Source organism: Numida meleagris, chromosome 1 (assembly GCF_002078875.1).
Source record: "Numida meleagris isolate 19003 breed g44 Domestic line chromosome 1, NumMel1.0, whole genome shotgun sequence".
Classification (NCBI taxonomy): Eukaryota; Metazoa; Chordata; class Aves; order Galliformes; family Numididae; genus Numida; species Numida meleagris.
In genome coordinates this window covers 86,865,985-86,879,132 of record NC_034409.1, presented here as the reverse complement: position 1 = coordinate 86,879,132, position 13,148 = coordinate 86,865,985, and the positions used below count along the sequence as shown (strand labels likewise).

The following is a 13,148-nucleotide window of genomic DNA, read 5'->3' as shown; positions in this document are numbered from 1 at the left end:
ATTGGAGGCACTAATTTCACCTTCTGCCTCATGATACTTCCAAGGAGCATGTTATCTCAGGGCAACACACGTCTGCTGGTGCCTGACTGTTTAATTATTGTACACAAAATTCCAAATCAGAATAATTGTCATCTCGAGGTACCACTGTGCACTGCAGGGTCCTCTTAATGTAAGTGAACAAATGTAAGTTTATGCAGCAAATAAAATGACCTTGGTAGAGTTTTGTTCCTCAAACTGATGACATTTCACAAATTTAAAGCATAACCCGAAGAAGAAAACAAATACAGATGTTGTAATTACATTTTCAGTTAAAAAAAAATCACATCCATTTGTGATTTAATATGGAATTTGTCTATATTAAAGGTCTTTTGTCAGAATACGCAAACTAGAATCTGCCAAAAGAATTTCCTAAGGTCATTTCTTAGTAGCAGTGGGTGCTTTGGTCTTAGTGACAGCCTTCCATGTGGTACAAACACACACACAATATTTAGAGCAAGACAGTGAATCTAGACCATTAACATGAGGCGAATGGTTTACAGTCAGCCTCTGATCCAATGGAATAGTTGCATGAAGTTGGAAGGGCTCACATGCGAGCAGGTGAAGTGCTGAGCAGTAGGTTCTCAGTTTGAGGTACTGCATACATAGGCCTGAGTCTCCAGTAGGACCACTGCACGCAGACTTGATGATAATGAGTCTGCACCTCAATTAACTTAACTTTAATTAGCTTAAAAAAAAATCAGCCAAATCTAATTTTCATTACTGTTTCTAAACACAAGTATTGTGCCAGTAAGAAATACTGAAGAATCCAAGCACATTTACTTACTACATAGGAGGAAACTGGGGGCAAATGAGGAACCTCAGGGAAACAAAAGGTTTATCATCATCCCTGTGCTGCTCTGGACTAAGGCTCTGTAAGTTCTGTTTTGTCCCCTAGAGCAATTGGTCCTGACTTGTCGTTGGAATATAAATCTATCGCCTGATTTGCTTTGATATCTGTGAAGGCAATTTGTCAGCCAACTACTTGATATATAGCATACCAGTCAATATCTTAGCAGGAATCGCTAACAAGAAGATACAAAATCATACAAAAAAACACCCGAGCCCTATAGGATCAATAACACTGATTCAGTGCAGCCTCCAACCCTGCTACAGACTATTAATACCAAGTCGAGTCCTGAGGTGTGTATACAATCCATTCTTTTACATATTCAAAACTTCCTTAGCATAAATGTCACAATGAGGACTCAAAGTACAGGGGCAGTTGTGGCTCGCAGAAGGAATAAAACACTAAGAAACAGATGAGATGCACATATTAACTTTCAAAAAGCAATAGTCACAAACTTCTGTTATTTTTTTTGTTGGCAGGAATCAGATTATCTGGTGGAGGTTTGGGGCACATCAGCCCTTCTAATTGAGTATTTATAAGTACATGCAACTTGAATTCTGATTTTGTTTTCACTTAGATAATACCCTTCAATACATCTAAAGCAGTCACGACTGCTCTAAAAACTGTCTTTCTGTTCAATTAATTCAACTTTTTACAATTATATTTACCTACATATCTACAAGTTGTTTCTGAGGATACCCAGTTCTACAAATTACAATTATCTTTGGATCCTATATATGCATCATCAAGTAAACCAGGATAAAAGGCAAAGATTATTTTGTTGAAAGTGTTCTAAGGTGCACACATCTGTGCTACAGGCAGTGTTGGGGTTTGGCCTACGGTTGGTCTGGTCCCGTGAGCAAACAACCCCATTGTGTACATGGCTCAGAGCTGGCTGAACAAGAGCTGCTGCTCTGGACACATATGCCCTCCTCCTCTCCTGCACAGGCCTGGAATAGGTTATTTTCCTTTTAATTAGTTCCCATGCACTGAAACTGCTCAGTGAATCATCACAGGATGGGTTGGGATGAACGTGTGGTGAGCTTGGTCCCCCCCCACACCAAAACTACTCTGCTCCTCCATCTCTAGTGCAGGCATGCATCACCCCATGCTGGCCACCAGCAGCCTCTCTGGCACACTGAAGGGCAAGGAGAACAATGTTGGCTGTAACCAACATTCACCATGAATATGACCAATTCTTTTGTATTTTGTGAATGACTCCTTCAGGAATTACCTGCTGGGGAAATTATCTACTTATAGGTAAGTAAGAAGCTGTTTGTAAGAGGATATGCACCCACAAAACAAACAAAAATCCCAAATCATACTTTTATCTTTTGAATGGGTATTTTTCAGACCTAAGAGATGTTTCCATAGCTTTTTTCCACCTGTGATTTTCCACTGTTGCTTCTCACCATGCTCCTTTGCAGCTACAAGGAGAAAAACTATGAGCTCTTTCACAAAGGATATAGCTTTGTTTTACTCAGGGTGAGAAATTAGGGATGCTCTGACTGACAGCATGTGGTTTCTATTTCTGTTTATAAGCAGCCTTACGACAGTAGGTCAAAAGGATTAGAGGAAGGTCAGTGTTACTGTTTCTCAAAGAAACCAGCGATTATGGATTCACTTCAATATTCTTGCTTTCCAAGCAAAGTGGAAGTCTTGTATGACAGGGTTTTTCAAACACCTACTCATTTTCTTTTTTTTTAATTCTTTAGTAACTGAAGTAAAGGTTAGAATTGTGTGGTTCTTTACCTCTCTTTGCCCTCTTTTCTTCTATTGCATACTAAGTACTATACAGAAGGAAAACAAGTTAGCTTTTTGTCTGCTATAGACCTTAAAATATACTTTTCTTATAATTGCAAGGCAAAGAAACAGCAACATCAGTACAAGCCATATACTATTTACAGAAAAAACACATGGAGGAACTATAATGTCCCTGAGAAACATCACAGCCAAATGCTGTAGAAGAGCAAAATGTTCTCTGCAGCTCTGTCTTTTCATTTTCCATTCACTCACAATTGTCTGATCTTTCTGATCAGCAGCATCACAGGAGAGGGGAAAAAAAAGGGCTTTACTCACATAGTTCAGACCAAATCAGTTTATTGATTTATTAGCAAACTGTAAAAAGCTGCCAGTCTGTGAGCAATATGCCCTGTTATCCGGGCTGTTTTTGGCAAAGTCAACAGTGCACACACCCCCGACTCTGGCCACTGTGTGCAGCCCTCTTCTGAAAGCGTGTCAGGGTGGAGAAATTGCATCTTGTGCACAGTACTGTGACACAGGCAAAGCAAATGTAGCACATTTGCATATTTCCAAATTGCACAGTATAAACCTAGCTCTATTAGGACCTGCTTTTCCTTCCAGAAAAAGGTCTGCAATGCTCCAGTTGCTTTTAATGGTTGAAAAATCACGTCCCCTTGAGTGAGAAGATAAGCTGAGAGGATTTTAATTAAAACTCATTCTTCCTCATCTTTATTCCAAAAGTCTGTTTCATGTGAAAAGAACAAAAGCCAATCTTTCTATCATTCCCGACACTCCAGCAACATCTTACAGACTACCTGTTTGCTCTCTTTCGTAACAAAACTGGATTGCACAAAAGCATTGTAAAATGGAACCTATACATGAGCAGACACACCTTGAACTCTATTATGGGAACACATCTGTAGCAAGCCAAAGTGCAAAAAGTCAGCACTGCTCTGCTGCATGAAGCAGCATTTCCTAAGAAAATGCACACAGCATATTACATATTGATGCTAATGAAAAGCCTGCAGCAGTGAGTCACACACTGCTCTTCCAAGGCTGTCTTCATAGGACTGGAGCTGTGGCTGCCTTCTGTGAAGGCAGTGAAGATGCAAATGTATCTCATCTGCAGGCGTCTCACTTTTGTGGGAGGATAGGGACAACCTGGCGAGCTGCCTGCACCACTCCCTTTTGAGGTGGACATTTTGCAAATCATCTGTCTCTGACTGATGGGTGGCTCAGGATGGATACTGGGTGAGCTTGGTGGTGAGGGCCAAGAGAAGCAATCTGAAAGAAGTACTGACAGATAAACCCAGTCCTGTACCTACCACAGAGCTGCACTTACACTGGCAGCCCAAAAAGCATTTGAGAGCTCTGCTCTTCAGAGAAAGTAGTCACAGAACCGCAACGTTCTTGTTTTGTTTCATACAGATCCCATGGATGCATTTACAGCTAAATCAACAAAAGTAAACAAAAATCGACAAAGTCTCAAGAAAACCTAGAAGCATACTTTCTATTGCCTCTAATGGCAGAACTCATTTCTCAATTTGGTAGATAATTTTTTTATATGAATACATAGCTATATAATTTTTTTTATATCAAAGTAACTGAAGAAGTCAAACAAGTAGCCTAAAAAGAACCAGCTGAAGCCTCTATGAAGGTCTGTGCAATTAAGCACAACACTTAAATATGGTAAACAGAGCTTGTTTTGTTTTCTTTTTCTTAGTCTGTGTTTATACTATGTGATTTTTGAGGCAAGAAAGATACTGAGATGGAGGGGAGATAATTTTTACTGTTTTTCTCCCTCTTCCTTTTCCTCATATGTTTTGTTTAGTTGTGTTGACTGCTTTTTTTAAATTATTTTTTAACCACAATTTTGTTTATCCGGCAGTTTTCATGATTTTATCCTGAGCTCATTTGATTACTCATCCTATTTTTGTTACTTTCATTTGTAAAACTGTTTTGATCTTTTTCTTTTTTTCCTGTATGATTAAAGATTTCAAAACTAATTAAGATGATTAACTAAAAAAAGACTAATTGCATTCTTAAACAAGACGTGTCACTTCTTATTAACAGGTGGCCCTTTGTGTTTTAGATACATTAAAACAGATGGGAATGCAGAAGTCTTAGCTGCATTTAATCTACCTGTTTCTTTCCAATCTGCTCCACTTTCCAGTTAACATGAGTAAACGGCAATGAAACCTATGAAAAATTCAAATTACTAATTTCTTATCTTTGTAATTTCTCCTTCAGCAAAAGGCATTTCACTTTGCACCCTCACCATTCTCAACTGAGTTTTCAAAGTATGTTTTCTAGATATTTTAAGTCTTCTACTCACACGCTTGACAGTGTCTAGAAGGACAGGAGGAGAAAACAAACTTAAGTCTTCTGTTTCTTATGCTGATGTGCAATGAACAGTATAAATATTCTCTGGTTCTCATTTACAACCAAAAGCTGTCTAAAAATACTTTTTTTTTTATTTTTCCCTTATTTTTTTTTTGCTATATTTCAGTATAGTGGTAGACATATAAGACTTCTTTCTTACATTCAGGATTTTATATCCATGAGTATTACCTGGCCCTGCCTGTGGCAGGGGGGCTGGAACTTGATGATCCTTGGGGGACCGCAAGGATCCCTTCCAACCCATAGAACTTCATGGTTCTATGATTCTATGACTACTAGTAATGTTGCTCTGAATTTGCTGATTCACAGTGCCATATTCTGCCTTTCTTTAGGCTTCTTTTTAATGCTTACTTCTTACAACCTGCCTTTTCCTATTTCGTTGTTTCCTCATTACTTAACCTTTTTGCTACCACCTCTGTTACAGTATCTGCATCTTATCAGTTCTTCAAATCTTGACTTTTTCTCATTTATGTAATTTTCACACTGGTATACAAAATAAAACTTAACCCACTTCAGTACACATCTGTTCATCTAATACTCATTTGTTTTGTAGTAATATATAACACGATAGCAAAAAGTAGATTGTGTTTTCATTCCCACACGTACAGCATCAGAGAAGAAAGAAAACAGTCAGACACATCTTGCAAGTTCAAAAAGCACTGAGAAAATTAGATCACATTTTCCTGGTTGCATTTTCATACTTAACAGTGTTCTTTCTAATTGTGTGTGATTTATTTTTTACTTGTTACCAGTGCTTTGTTTCTTGCTATTGAGCATAAATAGGCTAAACACATAGCTCAACAGAAACTTGCTTACGTCTTATATATCTTAAAATATTCTCCTAAGATGCTTCAAATTACTTGTAATAGAATGTGTAATTCATTGTTAGCCAAATATATTAAGGATAATATCGGAAAGCTATTTCTTTGTGGCATTGCCAATTCATGACAATTTTATCACCACACAAGTAAGAAAAACAATGAAAAATAACAGATGTCTACAGCCACACGACAGCATGGGAAATAACAGAGGCCTGAGAAATGATAGTAACTTATAATTTTTGTATCTAAAATACACACACTGCTTTGAAGTACAGGAAAGCAGTTTAACAGCTGAAGCGTGTCAGGAGCCAGTTTGCTTTCCAGAATATAATTCTTATCAAAGTTCAACATAGAACAGAATTTGGCTTCTTTAAGTTATATACTTATTAAAATGTATTTTGCATATAAGAATACTTCTACAAAAGGTTATCTGGGATTTATGCAAGTAAATTTTGCCTATATGTTCTAAATAGAATTATTTGATGTTAACTTTTTGATGATAAAGCCCCTTTGATTTAAGTGGAAGTATTTTAGAATAAGTGAGAAAAAAATAAATCAGACCATAGGGATCAAATTATATTGAAGCAAGAAAACAAGTTCTTCCATAGCAAAGCACAGTATTTTGACTGTCTTCAAAGGATCTAATTATGTATTGCTTATGTATAAATATAGGAAATTAGTAAGAATTTTTGAGATGCCTAGCTGCTAAATTTGTGCTATATGAGGTAACCAAAAACTGGTCAGAGGATAATACATAGGAGATAGGAGCCAATAGCTTTGCTCGAAGTAATTGTGCAATCAAAAAAAAAAAAATAGCTACCAACCAACATACATAACAGTTGGTCATAGCACAGATTTCCATCTGCATTCAGTAGAGAGAAGGGTTACCCTCCTTAACTCTCCTTTTTATCTCAGTTCTTTATAGTTGCACACAAACTAAACAATGGGATGGAAATGCAAAAATTTGTAACTTTTAAGACAGTGGTAATGAGAAAGTGTGCTAAGAGTGGATCACAAATGAAAAGAACTATACTGTTGTTCAAAATAGAAAACTATGATACCAGAGGATTTCCTGAATTCAAGGCTTTTACTCTATCTAGTGTTTTACTGTGAATAATCGTACACCGCAATTTTAAAGCAAACCCAGACCTTCTTGCCTATAACTCTTTTTCAAGATATTTGTCTTCAGTGAGAAGTTGAGATGCATAAGGACTTCAAGATACCACCAGGAGTTCATGAGTGCAGCTAAACATAAGAAAAAAATAGCCTGGAAAGTATTTTTGCCAACAAATTTGAGCAAGTGCTATTAGTAGAGATGCTGTTGAAAACTAGCATTCCGCATCATCTGTTTAAAGTGCTGTTATAAGGAACTGTATGACTCAGGGAATTGGTAATGGGATATAGAGCCTTTCACCTCTAGGTCAATAGTTATAATCTGAAACAGACGGAGAGAGCCCAAGAGTCAATGCCATGTAATTCCCATCTACTGACTTAGTAAAATTAGCCTGTGGTCTCTGACAGTTTCTATAGAAGAAATACTGTAACCACAATAGGCTGGAGAAAAATCACCGCCACTAGTATATGGCATTGACAAGTACAGGAAAGCCAAGAAATTGTCTGGGGGAATGTGTGGTCCTTCTAAAATAAGTAAGTGGAAGTGTTTCAGTAAAGAAGCTAAAGGAAAATGGCTCATTTTAACTTTCCGTGGCACTGGAAACTCTATTGGACTTGAACCCTCTTGAAATTTTAAGTGTTTACCGCTCACAAAAAATACGACAATAAAAATGGTAAGCTATAAAGACTGAACAAAATCCATAACTTGCACACACATTAATATCCTCCGTGCTTCTCTTCAGTAACAACTTAACAGTCTTCAGCTGCTGTGTCAGACCTAGTCAAACCTGTGGAGTGTTGCGTATCATCATCACAGTAGGAAGCATTCAGACTTATTTATAGTTCTGTGAAAAGTCTTTTCTGAGAAACTCCCAGAACGGTGAGGATTCAGTAATTTACTCTATGTTCTGATCTAAATTCGAAAATATGCAATCCCAAACTGTTTCTCCATATCTCCCACTTTTGCATTTAATGTTAGAAATGGTATTGGACAGTCTTTGGCAGAGCCTAAGTTGTAAAATACTGGCTACCACTGCTAGTGCAGCAGTAGACGTCCCACTATAGAGAGATTTGCAACAAATAAGAAATGAAGCAAAAGAAACCAAACAGTCATCCTATATTAAGTTCAAATGTGGATAACCCCAAGACCACCAAGAATATCAGCAAACTAAAGAAAAGTCATCAGGCTTACCTTTAGTTCAAATCCATGATATTGACGTGCAACAACCTGAAGATGTGCCAAACAGAGGACATGAGATTCCTTATCTGGTGATTTCTTTCTGTCGTGTAAACAAATCAGAGTCAGGAGGCTTACGCTGCAGCAAGGAATGCTACAGGCAACACAAAGCTGCATGACAGTGTTATTTTTCAAACACACTTGGGATTCTTTTTGGAAGGAGAATCTGGACAGGCTTATTGTAGTGTTAACTATGAAACTCGAAGAATAAGTGTCCCCATTTACACGCTGGGAGCCCTGATAATCTTTAACTGTGATAATACTAATGTATACAACTGAAACTGAAAACCATATAATTATCTTGGGACATCATGGGCAATCACTAAAACAAATGAATCAGATTATCAGACACATCCCTATCATGGATAAACTCTTATTAACACTGGTAAACAGCAGCATTTAGTTGGATTTCTGCAAGTTTGAATTTTTAGAGACTACCTGATCACCTCATGCTCACTCCAAGAATGCTACCTTATACAGGTCAATATAAATGTTGTCCTAGGACTTCTTTAGAAGTTCTATAACTTTTCAATGTATGATTGTTTAGAAGATCAGAGATATCAGAAATCATTAAGATTTAAGATATATTATTTTCTTTGCATGAAACCTATTGTAGTTACCTAGGAGCCATCGCTAATAATCTCCTTCAGTTTTGGTATATTTTTGAACTCACTGATGATAATCATTTCTTTTGAATTCTGGATATATCAAAAATGGCTGGAGACACAAAGTCTGGCAGTTCCTTTATCCAGAAGTATCTTTCATCAGTGTTTTTTAATTTTTTCCTTTAAAAATGAACTAGAATTCAATAGAAAGAAGAATGTAATTAAAAAAAAAATCATAGTAACTGTAACACTTGCTGGGTGATTTTTTTCTCCCCATCCTTGTCCCTCATTTTGGAGTAGGCCAAGATGAGAAAGCATTAAGAGAATTTATTATTCTTTGAACCTAACATGGAGTCAGCTAGTTCCAGTCGACTAAAGAGGCATTTGTCTTTCTCAGCTCTCTCTTACTTTTGCTTAGTGCAGGTAGGTTTATGATTTTAAAGCCAGGATTTTGGCACCTATTTTCCCACCATTTTTTAATGAGAGCTGACCATCTAACTCCTCTTTGGACAGGTTCCAAAATAGCATCCTTAACCTTTTCATTATGCTTTTTTGGGTAGCATAAGGAAGGCAATTCCACCACTAAAAGCATACAATCACAAGGATCTTTCTGGGGTGCTGCAATCTGGGGGACATTTTGGGAGGACAGGCACAAGCTTGCTTTTCCCAAGCACCCCACTACTTTGACAGATGGCTTTTCACAGTTGTCTGCCCTCTGCTAAGCCCCTCACAGAAATCCAAAAGGAATTAGCACATACTCACACTGGCAGCAAGCTCAGACACCTTTAAGGTAGGAAAAATATAAAGAATAAATTAATAAAAAATAATTAAAAAGCAAGCCTCCTCCCAGCCTTGTATCACATTTATATGTTTAGAAAATGCTTCCCAATCCTCTACAACACGAGTGCCCAAACTTTTGGTTTTCCTCAGCCACACTGAGTGAAGAGGAATTGTCATGGGCTGCATGTAAAAGATATAAAATAATTAACATATATAAGTACCAATACTTCTTGATTTTGTATACTTTTTATTAAAACTTACTTTAAAAAGAAGTCAACAAAAACATAAAACTAATGGGATATGCAACCTCGTTTTTGTGAAACTAACACATCAGGCTGTTTCAATGGCAGTGGTTGCCATTCCTAGTGAACTCTCAAGGTGTTCATCAGAGATTTTTGATGAAATTTTACTGTTCCCGTGCTTCATCCTTGAAAACAGTAGTTCACAAATGCACATACTGACAAAAAGTGATGACATGAAGAAGATGTGGTTGTGGAGTCAGGAATATTTTTGTCTGCTCAGATAGGTCTTATAAAAGTAGAGACATGATCAAATGTTTCTTTGATTTGAATGTTTGGTTGCAACTCTATACATTCCATTTGGGAATGCCAGGTTGTGTATTTATGTCAACTAAAAATGGAGACACAAATAAACCAAAAACTTGATTTTTCAGCAATCCTGAAACCTATTTTCTAATTCCTTTATCAAAACAGAAAGCACAGCTGCAATATTTTTCGCTGTTTGCAGGACTTTGTAAATGTATCAAAATACAAAAAAAAAAAAAAATATTTGCCATAACTTGAGCTTGCCATAATTTAAATTTCATTTCAAACACTGTTATTGTTAGAAACATGCACAGATCGGTTGATTTTTCACCTCGAAGATGCATGTTTAACTCATTTAAACAAGTGGTCAAATCCACCAAAAATACTAATCCTGTGAGCCATTGCTCTTTCACGTTCTGGGACAAATTTTCCCTTTGCTTCCATAAATGCCTTGATTTCACTTTGCAGAGTCTTTTTAGCATTTTACCTCGACATAATCACCTTCCTTCAGAAAAGAAAATTACGTTCCCACAATCAAAATCCATACTTTTAGGGAACTCCTTGAATCAGCGATGATTCAGTCCCTTGGACTTTATGGAAAACACCGTTTTGATGACGATTTGCATGACATTATCACTTTCCAGGCTTTTGCACATAAATTTTCCTGATATCCAATGCAGTGATATTTCATCAAATGTGATTTGCTAACATCAATTGTATCATCTCTTATTAATTATATGTCTCCTCTTTTTTTTTTTAAACCAATCATCACTGGGGTGCCAGTAACTATACCAGATATTTTGACAAGTTAAAAAAAAAAAATCACTTTAATGTAATTTCTGCTGCTTCATACAAATCAAGAGATTTAGTTGTGTCTTTCAATGGCACCAAAGAAGCCATTTCTTCAGTGACATTATATTTGTTATCAATACTTCTAATATAAAGAGCAAGCTAAACTATACCTGTAGCATCAGTACTTCCATTTACTGCCAAAGTATAAAATTTGAAATACGCAGATTTACTCTCCAAATTTCTTTTGATAGATTTTCCTGTTTCTTCGGTTTGCTGGACTACAGTCTAGTGTGCATGTCTTCAAAGGTACACACACATAGATAGACTGAAATATAATTATCGGCAATCACTGTGGCTTATTCACCAAATGGCACAAGTGAACGTGATGTGTTACACACACAGGTTTTGATGTTACTGAGTGTGAATGGTGGGCACAAGAGGTGGAGTTATCTCTGCCCTGCACACTCCCCTCTACAACATTTTGCTGTTGCCTACATAGTCTGCATCTGAGCTATATTCAATCGACACAAATGAAAAATATGGCTAAAAGTCACATAATAATGATAAAAATTTAAGATTGTTTGGGGCTACATCACTAGCTGTCCTGGGCTGTATGTGGCTTGCAGACCACAGGGTGGACACTATTGCCTTAGATGTTTACAGAGAGGAGGTAATCCCTATTTTCCAGCACTCTACTCCTGGGTTTCCAAAGTCAACACTGCTGGTGGGATCCAGCCAAGAGGAGAGTTCAGTTTCCCCCATCATCCTAATCCCTGGCCTGTGACAGACTGGGGAAGGAAGGGATGGAGAGACATAAGAAAGACAATAAGAAACAAAGAGGAAAGTAGGCAGATAGCTGGCTCTCTCTCACTGCTGATGTATCCTCTAAGGTGAGAGACATGGTTCTCAGAAAACCATATACAAATGCTTTTCCTACACACAGTTGCCTAAAACCAGTTATTAGCTGTATGTGGTTTTTCTTATTATTTTTATTTTTTATTTTTATTTTTTCTAAAAATAAATATCCATAATCTCCATGAAGGTAATTCATGGCATTCCATATAATGTCACTGGCTTATAGAGTGAAGCTGGCTGAACTCACTGCAAAGGGCGCTAGATTAAATGCAGATAACAGTTATGAACTGTTAGTTGTAATTTACTGACTGCACTAGGGGGAGGACAGTGGGCATGCTGTGGTTTTCGCAGCATGAATTAGAGTTCTCTTGTGAAATGAGGATGTTTTGTGCAGATTAAATTATAAGAAATGTGCACCTGGGCCACATAAAGACCTAACGTTCTCTCCCTGTAGGTTGACTGATAATATAAATGATGTACATCATAATTTCAACATCATCTGAAAGTTTAATACATGTAATTGTGAGCTGCTTTTCTTCTTTGAAATTGCAAACACAGCAAAATTGCAGGCTTGGTGTTACTGATGAGTCATTGTTGGTCTGCTGTATCTGTATTACAATAGCTATACATTAAGAGAAGGATGACACCCAGTTTACCATCATTATCTGTTTCCTTTTGAGTTGTTACCACAGCTGAATGGTTCACAAGGAGCTTAGGTCAAGTAGCAGGGAGGAGGAATTAAATTGGTGGCTTTTAACGGAAATGAGTTTGGTATGATCTCAGCCATATAAAATATACAGTGTTTTGCATGATAGCTGTTGGAAAGTACACTTGGTAAAAGTATAAGATGTGCTTGTAAAAGCAAAACATTAATTGATAAATGTAGAAAACTGCATGTGTTAAATAGCAGGGCCTAATTCTCCTTTGTCTATGCCTATGGAAGTTTAGTATATGGAAGAGAATTTAGCTAGTTTTGCTAAAATGGCACTTATGTAAAAATACTTTCCTATCTTCTCCACACACTCCTTGCCACTACACCCTTCCCCCCCCCCCCAAAACACACTACCATTCCTGATATACTCCATTGACAATGATTTCTTCTTTAAAATTGTAGGTTTAACAACATCACTTTAGTTATTAAACAACCTACAGAAAATGAATTACCAAAGGAATGCATTATTTCTTTAGCTGAAGAAAAATATCCATATTTATCAACTAAAGGTGAGTAATGTTCACCTTTGTAAATAATATGAAAAAGAAATTTGGGGAAAAACAGCCTATGAAAGGATAATTTGCAGTATATAAGATATACTTGCATAACAAGGCATCCTTGAGAAAGGGCTTGGTTGTTTTGATGCTCACTTCTTTTAT

General features: G+C 37.0%; 1 long non-coding RNA gene across 1 annotated transcript in view; it reads right to left on the bottom strand.

Annotated features, from left to right (window-relative positions):
- Nucleotides 1-8,432, bottom strand: part of LOC110400975 — a 56,576-nt gene extending 48,144 nt beyond the window's left edge. The window contains exon 1 of the long non-coding RNA XR_002440188.1: nt 8,156-8,432. This is a non-coding gene — a long non-coding RNA (uncharacterized LOC110400975). The remainder of the gene's footprint in view (nt 1-8,155) is intronic.